Here is a 6,562-nt window from a genome sequence, read left to right as displayed (position 1 = left end):
TATATATATAAAAAATTAATGATAAATTATATATAAAAATTATAAGATGTAAATTTTTTTTATAAAATTGATTTTATAAAATGATGGACCAATTGATAATTTAGTTGTTGTTATATGATATTATTTTATTACTTTTATTGAAATAATAATTACTTTCGAAATATTAGTTTTTTAGAATAATCTGTTGGATCCAATAAATTATATAAAAAGATGAAATTCTTCAAAATAATATAGTAAATATTATATTATTTCATACAATTCCGACTATTTGATTATGAAACTTGACAGTAAATTTAAAAATTTATTGTATTAAAAGTATATTCTTTTCTGTTTTTGGTATTTTACGGGATGTTTTCTGGTCATCTGTTGGCATTATTTAATTTTAAGTGAATGATTAGAATCAGTAGCAACATATAAACTTGTCACTGTTGGTTTCAAGAAAATACACACATGTCCAAAACTTAAGAATGAATGATATTTGTACTGTACACGAATAGCATGAACTATAGATAACTGCAAGAAGTGTATTATTCACTGTCTAACGTAGAGTTATACGCAACAACTTGTAGGATTTTACAGATCAAAGCAATAATAGTAAGTCTTTGAAAAAGATATGTAACATGGTAGTATTTAGGTGGAGGTTAGATGGAAAGTGCCCAATACCCATTCAGTATGGAAGAATATGTTCCTCAACTGCAGTGCAGACTCAATGTTGTGGCAGGATTGTCACTGACTGGCTTAGTGACTTTGTAGCTATTACCACTAGCAATTGTGTTCATCCTTAAGTTTTGGACTTGTGTGTACCTATTTGTACACCAAGAACAAGGTACTATCAAGTAATATATAATATAATCATTTGCTCAAGTAGTTCTTTCTCAATAAGTATGTTTTAAGAGTATATGGTTGCATTTTGAATTATGATGTAACCATCCTTACAAAGTATAGCAGTATGCTATACATCTTCGAGAGTATTCTGTATTTAATTTCATTCTAGTCACTTCATTACAAATCTAAATGTTATTTTGATCTTTGTTAGTATGATACTAGATAAAATTCAGAAAATAAGTAACAGTTGGGATAGTAAGGATTATATGAGATAATATAATTTATAACTGTCTTGTGACTTAGAATGTGTTTTATATTATTAGAAAAATAACACAGTATATTTTTTTAATTATTATAGACATTTTTTGAAAATAATTTATTCATATTCTCTAATGCAATAAGGTAAGCTTATTATTAAAATATATGCTAATTATTTTATATTGATTTATACTAAGTATAAACAAATCTTTTAATGCATTTCTTTTTAGTCAAATCAAATCATAATTTAAAGAAAAAATATAGATAAGTTTTTATTGATTTTAAAAATTAAATGCATTGCATGTCTTATATTTTATCAATATGAGGATGAAAGTTTATAAAACACATTTTCAGTTGTGTATTGAATCTAACAGATTATGTATTTTTAAAAAATTATATATTAAATTCAAGTTATGTATCATAAATAAGGATGAATCTTCTTAGAAAAAAATAAGACAAGTCTGCAATTTTATGACTCATTCATTGCATATATTATTCATCAAAAAATTTAATTTAAAAAGTTTTTATTAGTAAATTTCTTTTGGGTATATTTATATAGAAAAATTTACAGAAAAATTATCCAAAAAGTTTTTATTTTTTCAACATTACAAAGGTTTCAACTTTCTTGCAATATATAACAGCAAATCCATTTGATAGTTCTAATTCCATTGTCCTGCATTATAATACAGCAACAGATATTTATTTTCAAATAGACACCCCCAATTGTTGTAAATAATTGGGCTATATTGTGGAAATATTAATAATAATTATGAGTTACAAATAAATTTGGCACTAGAGGGAGGCATTAGGTGCCATCTCATGTAATTATGAGTCACAAATTTATTTGTAAGTCATAATTATGATTTTCAAAATATAGCCCAATTATTTACGGCAATTGTGGGTGTCTATTTGGTTATCGGGTTTTGGTTGATGTTTATATTAGATGTTTATTTTCATCATTAACAATTGTATAAAAGAGCTTATTAAGAAGATTTAAATATCATATCATGAAATTACAGTACATTAAAGTAAATTATTCATCCATCAAGCCTGATTAATACTTCAGTTAACCTTGCAAATATTAATGCACTAAATTAAAATTGTGTGACTTGCATACAATATTTGAATTTAAAATATTCTTACAGAAAACTAAAAATATTTTAAATATTAATAGAACAATGTGAGAAAATGAGTTTAATACATTAAAAATGTTTTTGACCTATTCAAAATTACATTTTCAAAGTAATAAAATCATTGCTGGAAGTAAGTAAGTGTGTTTTTAATATCTCAATATTTGAATTACAGAGCAATAAGTAAAGGATATTTCAATGATTATGTAAACCCAATAACTGATGAATAAAGCAAGTTTTTGCTTAATATCATTTTGTTATATAATGTTGTCAAGGAAAGATACAAGTACATCTGTAATCATTTACTATTATTATTGAATTTCTTTATAAATAGTAGAAGTGATTCTTTAAGATGGAAATTAAATGTCAAACGTTAGCAAACACAATCCAATAAGAATAATAATAACCCAAATTATACTTCGTTTATATCATTTACCTTATGGTAAAATTGGTTTCATTATATGTCATTTTTGCTTAATCTCATTTTCAAGAACCTGTTGACAGCATTAAGTGAGGATTCGTATTCTCAAAGACTTGTTGAAAAAACTAAAAGATATAACTTTTGCTTTCAAAAAGGTTCATAGAGCATTGTTATAAATTATCTACTTTGAAATAATCTCTCCCAGACAATTTTCAATTGTTTCAATGTTCCTCTACTAATTAATAAAATAATTTATAAAAAGGATAAATATCCTTGAATTCTCAATCATACAGTTGCTGAACCTGTTTATATTTATTAATAAAGTGCAATTTTGCAAATCATTTCAATTTTAATTATTTAAATGTTAATCAAAAAGGAATTTCACATATGAGAAAACATTACTCTGTTTTATTTTATAAATAAGTAGTCGTTTGGAAAAATGCAGAATGTAAAAATATTTTAGTTTTATTTTATTTTTAAGAAGATTCATCTGGTTTATTTTTGAACATTTGCTTTTGATACAGAATAGTCCTTGCTTATGAAAATAATTTCATTTTAAAATATTAATTATATTTTCTGTGATTATTCTGTCGAATTAAAGTAGTAAGCGTTATTGATATTTTCTTTTAATCACGATAATTAATGAGAAGAAAAATATAAATAATGCAGTGATATGCAATTTAATAATAAAAATATTAATGGGTTATCTTTGTAAAAAAATATATATATACATATATATTTGATATTTCACTTTTTAAAATAATTATGCAATATATTAAAGTTACAAGAAGGATATAAAATAAAAAACAAATTAAACAAAAGTGTAGAATCCCTTCTTGAATCAAACATTTTTTATAGTTATCTTTAGTAATTTTAATTACTTTTAATGATATAACAGTGTATTTTTGAATTTTTTTTTTAATATTGAATTAGTTTTTTACGAATAGTAAGTACTCTTCATCTGTAAAGCTCAAGTAATAATATGAAGGAACAAATTTTGTTTAGTTTAGATACTTTATTGTAATATGTGGTAGCAATAGATTCGTTTGAAATTTTGTTCTGTTTGCTCAAAATAATTTTGTGTAATGACAGTGATGATAATTACTGTTAAACTCTACATTAAATCAGTTAAAAAATAGTCAAAGGTGTTTTGTAAAATACCTGTGATTGCACTACGTATCCTTAAGATGCACACTGGTCAAAAGTTGAAAATATAAAATATGTATCAATGTGAAATTTTGTGTAAAAATTGTGAAATATATTAAAATACCACATATATATATATATATTTTGTAAAAGAAAGATAAAATGACAATTACTTAATCTGTTAACATTTCTTTTTTGTTGAATTTTTATATTAATAATAACAATTTTTAAATATTTATTTATTTCATATCATTTTACGTAAGATATGAAAACTTGTTTGCTTTTATTATTAAGCAATTTTTCCACTTTCTTTTTTTGACTGCCAAGCAGTTTATTTTTTTATTATTATTGCCATATTGTAATTTTTAGAAATTCGTGTTGTGCGCAATATTTTACAAAACTGAATATGTATTACTTGTGCATTTATTGTGCATGTTGATAACGTCTTTATTGCAAAGAACTTTCTGTTTTCGATGTTAAAATTTTTTGGGGAGAGAATATGCTTTAATCAATTATATATATTATTAAAAAGTATTTTGTTTGAATTTCCTCCTCAATATTGTTTTAATATTTCTTTTAATTTTAAAAATCAAAATAATTATTATTATTAATTTTTTATTTGGATATATGAATTTTGTTGCTTTCAGTATTACTTTAAATAAGTTGTGATTATTTTAATGTGTTCCTATGTTACAAATTATTGAAATTTTTAAAGTAAAATACTCTGTATTTTGAATTGTGTAATGGAATAAAAAATTTATTGATTTTAGCAATACATTTATTGAAAGTTTATTTCATTATTTTATGAAAATTCTACTAATTAATATGATACATTTTTATTACCTAACTCCTCTTTCTCATTAAAATTTGATAAACTATATACTTCTGTGTATAAAACACTTTACAGGATGACTCAAAAGTCTCCTCCATACATAGAAATTTCTTTTGCAGTTGACATCCTATAATTCTTTTGTCCAAAAAGAATGTATAGCAATCATTCTCCTGTCATAATCCAGAAACTATTGCAATTACAATTGTTAAATTTATCAGCTACTCTGTGATAGTTTTTAGGTACTGTCATGAGAGATTGTATTAAGAATTTAGACTCGTCCTATAGAGTTTAAATTTATAATCTTAGGTTTAATAAACATGTTGTCAGGTGTTTTAAACATTTAAAAATCAAAATTAAAGTGAAATGAATTAATATCAATTTTTGATTCTATAATTTACTTTGCAGAAGTCAAATTCTTGTTAGGAGTATTAAGTACTGGGGTTGGATGTCACGCCAACAGTTATCTCAATCAAAACTTCTTCCAAAACTTCAGACTATGAGGCGTTAAATATGATTAAAAATAATTTATTCTTGCGAGCGCTTTCGACGTAAATANTTTTTTTTTTTTTTTTTTTTTTTTTTTTTTTTTTTTTTTTTTTTTTTTTTTTTTTTTTTTTTTTTTTTTTTTTTTTTTTTTTTTTTTTTTTTTTTTTTTTTTTTTTTTTTTTTTTTTTTTTTTTTTTTTTTTTTTTTTTTTTTTTTTTTTTTTTTTTTTTTTTTTTTTTTTTTTTTTTTTTTTTTTTTTTTTTTTTTTTTTTTTTTTTTTTTTTTTTTTTTTTTTTTTTTTTTTTTTTTTTTTTTTTTTTTTTTTTTTTTTTTTTTTTTTTTTTTTTTTTTTTTTTTTTTTTTTTTTTTTTTTTTTTTTTTTTTTTTTTTTTTTTTTTTTTTTTTTTTTTTTTTTTTTTTTTTTTTTTTTTTTTTTTTTTTTTTTTTTTTTTTTTTTTTTTTTTTTTGGATAAATAAACTGAAATGGTATGTCCTTTGAATCTGACATTCAACTGAGTTCAAGAATTACTCAGTAAACAATTTAATTCTCAGATATTTTATTTAAATGCATTTCAGATTGGAATTCTCTCCAATCTCTCTTCAGTAAAAGGTACCATCTGCGACAGAGCCTACACCAAAATTTCAACTCTTCAAAATCAATCATAGTGACAATCTGTTTATTCATTCAAAAATCTTTTTGAAGTGATTATAAAAGTGAAGGACTTACAACAGTTATTTTAATTTATCAGATATAATTTATAAAATCTTAAAAATTAAAGTTTTAAAATATATTTATAAATAATACTTATATGCTCTTTTTATTTTATTTACAATATTGTTTAAATAAAAATCTTATAATTTGAATTTATCCCAAAAATTTGAAAGTTATCAATTGCTACTTGTTACAATGTTAGGTGAAGCAAACAGTTTTCAAATGCTTTTATTCAACTTGCTTCATATCACTTCCTCAAATTTCATTGTTTCTAATTAAAATGTTTGAAACTATAAGTTCTCATACCTAAGCTTGATGACAATACAGTTTGATAATTTTTAAGGAGTCCAAAATCCAATAAACATAACTAAATACAGTAATACCTCGACTTACGCTACCCCGACTTATGCGAACCCGGAGTTACGCGATTTTCAAATCTCCTCGATTCGTCTTTTGTTTGAGTGCCACGCTACTCTTGATTACTCACTCCACTCACACTATTGTCCGGCATACATGTTCGGACGTGTCATGTGGAATCGACACATAGCTACAATTTATTTTGTGTTATTTATTTCTGTGTTTGTTATATCTATGGAGACTCGAGAGACTCTATTTGGTGATTTTTTGTAACTGTGAATGAATCAAAAGACGATATAAGATTAACGAGAACATTTATTAGCTTATATACAACAGACTTGGATTTTACACAAATTGCGAAATTATACCCTGACTTACGTGGTTATCGCTCGATC

This window comes from Centruroides sculpturatus, unplaced genomic scaffold, assembly GCF_000671375.1.
Source record: "Centruroides sculpturatus isolate CEXI.00-Female unplaced genomic scaffold, Cexi_2.0 scaffold3892, whole genome shotgun sequence".
In the NCBI taxonomy this organism is placed as follows: Eukaryota; Metazoa; Arthropoda; class Arachnida; order Scorpiones; family Buthidae; genus Centruroides; species Centruroides sculpturatus.
This window is presented reverse-complemented; position numbering follows the sequence as displayed.